This window comes from Microtus ochrogaster, linkage group LG5 (genome assembly GCF_000317375.1).
Source record: "Microtus ochrogaster isolate Prairie Vole_2 linkage group LG5, MicOch1.0, whole genome shotgun sequence".
Lineage (NCBI taxonomy): Eukaryota > Metazoa > Chordata > Mammalia > Rodentia > Cricetidae > Microtus > Microtus ochrogaster.
Window position 1 is genome coordinate 39,237,044 of NC_022031.1, and position 4,434 is coordinate 39,241,477.

The 4,434-nt window shown below is 44.7% G+C and overlaps 1 non-coding gene across 1 annotated transcript; it reads right to left on the reverse strand.

Annotated features, from left to right (window-relative positions):
• On the reverse strand, window positions 1–160 carry LOC113457760. The gene has a single exon (XR_003378259.1). It is a non-coding gene; the product is annotated as a U1 spliceosomal RNA (small nuclear RNA).
• Between the last annotated feature and the right edge of the window lie 4,274 nt (window positions 161–4,434).

The following is a 4,434-nucleotide window of genomic DNA, read 5'->3' on the forward strand; positions in this document are numbered from 1 at the left end:
GTTTTCCCCAGCCGAGTTTCCCACATCTGGGGAAATCTCAGGAACAGACACACGTGTAGTGCGATGGATAAACCTTGTCCAGCATGGGAATGTAGTGGATAAACCTCGTCTTGGGAAAGCCACCTTTGTGACCATGGTATCTCCCCTGCCAGGGAAGTGTCCAGCTATACTCTTTGCATCCCCATTTCTCTGCCCTGACTCCCAGTTGCTTTTGGTCAATTCTATGTATTTTACTTTATTCTTTTTAATTAATTAATTAATTTTTATTTATTTATTTTGGTTTTTCAAGACAGATTTTCTCTGTAGCTTTGGAGCCTGTCCTGGAACTCACTCTTGTAGACCAGGAGGGCCTGGAACTCACAGAGATCTGCCTGCCTCTGCCTCCTAGTGCTATGATTAAACACATGCGTCACCACTGCCCAGATAACTCTTTTCCATAAAGTTGCCTTTTGTGCTTGCAAGTTCCACATCCATGGATCTAAAGAATTATTGATAGAAATATTTGGGGAAAATGTGTCTGTGCTAGAATGTGTGGGCTTCTTGTCATTATTTTTCATTATTTGTTAAATAATACAGCATAAAAACTGCACAGTGTTTCCATTGTACTGAGTATTGTACATGATTAGAGGAGATTTAGCTGTACAGGGGATGTGAAAAGGTCACCGCTGTATGACAACACCCTCATTTTCTACAAGGGCCTGAATATCCCCAGGTTCTTGAGAGCCTTCATGCACCTTGGATCCCATCTCCCCGCGACCAAAGGCTGACTTGACAGCTGCCGCTATTTGTTCGTTAAGTGTTTTGACTTCTAGGTCTCAGACCGTTAGTCTTAAACATCTTGAAATCGAATTTAATAAGGTCAAAAGTTCTGTGGAAACCTCACCTCGCTCTGTGATACTTTGTTCTGGACATGAGTTTGCCTTTCTGGACCCAACCCCTTTCTCACTCACTCCCGCCGTCCCCCACAGCCCAAGCACCTGTTCTCCCTCTGGCAACTCTTATTTAAGGTGTTCTTAAGGTTTCCTAAACTACTTCTTTCTCCTTTTTTCTTTTTTCTTTTCGAGACAGAGTGCCACACTGGTCTAGAACTCACTAGAGCTGTCATCAAGGACCTTCTAAGTGCCAGGGATTGCAAGCATACACACAACACAAGTCTCTTCGAAACATCCCACTTCCAGGGCTCACAGGACCCCTGCTTCCTATCTGTCTCTGACCTCTCTAGACTCTGCATTTCCTCAAACCCCTGTGGAAAAAGCTGGCTCCTGGGATTATGTACCCAGGCTTCTTCCGTGCCATTTTAATATTCATGCCTGATCTTATTTGCTGGCATGGCTTAGCCTTCATTTAAAGTGATTCCAAGTCTGGAGGTCTAGCGGAGGATCCCCACGCCAGGGCCACTAACCAGCTGCTTAAAGGTCAACTTCGTTTGTCCCAGACATCACAAGTCAATCTCGCCCAAATACAGACATCTTTGTCCTCCTACACCTGGGCGTTCTCCTCAACCACAGTTCCCAGTGAGTGGAATCTTGACCTATCCAATGACCCGAGAGACACATTTGCCTCCCTCTGCCCTTTCTTGTCTTATGAGACTTAAAAATAGCCAGAGTGGTTGCTTAGACTGACTCTCGCCCTTGTAATTACAGACAACCAGTACAAGCTAGATCCCACTGAAGACACGGGGGGGGGGGGCAATTTAATTTTAGGCAAAAGCTCAAAAAGTCTGAACTTGAATTTAACTGCTAAACAATAAAAATAATGCATTTTTTATTGAAGACCTTGAACTTGGCCCTCACTACCTTGGTGCCACAGCTGGCCGTAGACTGTGAGGAAGGCAACTTCGCTCACCACGACCCCGCTGACCTAAACTCCTGGAATGGATGACACCACCTAACTGAAAATGTCTTTTTAAAAACTTGTTTCTAATTTCTTCACTCTTAAAAAAAAATACTGGCACATATTGGTGAGACAGAGTAATGGGCTTCATAAAGACAGTTTTTCTTTCCGGTTTGGCTAAATTCACCACCCCCCACCCACACACACACTCCCTTCCTTTCTCCTGCCGCTGCTTCTCATTCCTTCCTCTGACAGGTTCTTCCAACCGTTTCCTAACTATAGGTGACCTTTACACAGAGCTGTTCAACTTAAATGTGATGATGCCCTGGAGCATGGAACTGCTCAGATGCCTCAGTCAAAGCCTAGCTTAAACGTACGTTCTAATACAGTGTACCGTGTGGTGTGGCTAAAGATTGACCAACACGGAGATCCCTCAGATGCCTCAGTCAAAGCCTAGCATAAACATGCATTCTAATACAGTGTACTGTGTGGTGAGGCTAAAGATTGATCAGCACGGAGATCCCTTTTCATTTGGGCTTAGATACTAATTAACTCAAAGAAAATGCCACCCCCACCATATGATCATTCAAAAACTCAGATGTAGGGGTATCCATTACGGCGGGTCTATGTGTCATGTTTCAAAACTAAAAAATAAAGTTACAGCAAACACTGTACCTTTTGGAAAGAAACCGTATTTTTGAAGCAAGGAATTCAAAAAGTAAAAGCAAAACTTGTTTTATCTGAAAGCAACAGGAATCGGCAGGAAAGAGCCTGTTTTTAGGAGGTGGAGCGGATAGGGGAGCCGAGGGGAGGTAGGGGAGATACTGAGAGAAGAGAGGGCGGAGGGGAAACTGAGGTCAGGATGTAAAATAAATAAATAATAATAAAAAGAGTTTGTTCTTCTTTCTGCTTGGAAATGCAAAGAGACCATGGGAGCCAGGGCGATGGCAGAGACACAAACCAGAACTGTACAGTGACTAACCACAGAGTGGCGAGCCAGCGTGAGCAGGGCACAGACGTTTAAAAATGAACAGACATAACAGATTGAAAACCTAAGCTTTCCCCTTCCTCCTTTCGATGGCCCTGGTGTCTGAGAGCAAAGCCACGGTGCTCGAGAGGCCCGGCCTTACTCACATGAGGTCCTGGGTAACCCAGCTCCCTGTAGAGATACGTGCGTGCTTCCATTCTGTGGCACAATTGTCCCCCGAGGTGTGGTTGGAATCGCCGAGCAGCTCTCTGTCCTCCTGGGTTAGCTGGCACGAAGTGGTCATTAGTAAGCACCTGTGTTCCAAACTAACTCTCAAGCCCCGCCTCTTTGAGAAGGGTGTGTGTGTGTGTGTGTGTGTGTGTGTGTGTGTGTGTGTGTGTGTGAGTGTGTGTTTTTGAACACTTCCTGTGTTCCTGGACAGTGGGTTTGAAGTAGGAGGAAGGAAGGAACCTGAGGGCCACTTCCCTGTTCTTAATATGTGACTCAACTCAGTGATTTTTATTTCCAGTTTAAAAAAAAAAAAAGTTCCTGAGTATAAACCCAGTGATAGCTATCATGAAGATCTCTATTGTCCTTTCCGCCCGTTTTCACACAGGAATATTCAGAACGTCTACTGATGTGCTCACTGACTTAATAGGATTCCTTAACAGCCACAGACTTCCGTACGTTTAGAAAAACCTTTAGCTTCAATAGACGGAAGGAAAAAATCAAATCGCCTTCATCTCAGCTACGTTAGGCTAGAAAAGAGCCTTGGCTTACGAAGAGTGCAGTTTGTGTCTTTAGTGTCCAGGGATCCCTGAAGGAGCTCAGGCTAAGGATCTGCTTGTCACCAAACACAGCCTGCCGTTTCGATGGGAAGCAGTCACACGCACAGTCACCTACTCCGCTCTCCGGCCACGTCTACTGCATGACGTCACCCACTTAAGGAAATCTGTGATTAAAACGTGAAGCGCCTCGCTGTTGCGGAGGTGTGCCTTGGTCTCGGCGCTCCACAGTCTGAAGAGGACCTTGAGTTTGCGATCCGTTTGGAAACAGGTTGAACTGGCTAATTTTATGTCAACTTGACACAGGCTACGGTCATCTGAGAAGAGGGAACCCCAATTGAGAAAATGCCTCCCTAAGATTGGGCTGTAGGCAAGCATGGAGGCATTAGTGGTTGATGCTAAGTCTGGCTGTGGGCTTGCTGTAAATCAGCTTTTTTATACTGAGGTGGGTCCATTGTATCCCTAAATCTCCCTGGGACTTTTATCATGAAGGGGAATTGGGTCTGATCAAAGACCCTTTCTGCATCTAATGAGATGATCATGAGGTTTTCAGTCTTTACTCTGTTTATATGGTGCATGACATTTGTTCATTTTCATGTATTGAAACAGGCCTGCGTCTTGGGATGAGGCCTACTTAATCTTGGTGGATGATCTTTTTGACATGTTCTTAGATTTGGTTTGCAAGTATTGTATTGAGAATTTTTGTATCTATGTTCATCAGGGAAATTGGTCTGTAAATTCTCTTTTTTTTTCTCGAGTCTGAAACTGTGACCTCATAAAATGAGTTGGGCAATGTAGCTTCTGTTTCTATTTTGTGAAATAATTTGAAGAGTATTTGCATTAACTCTT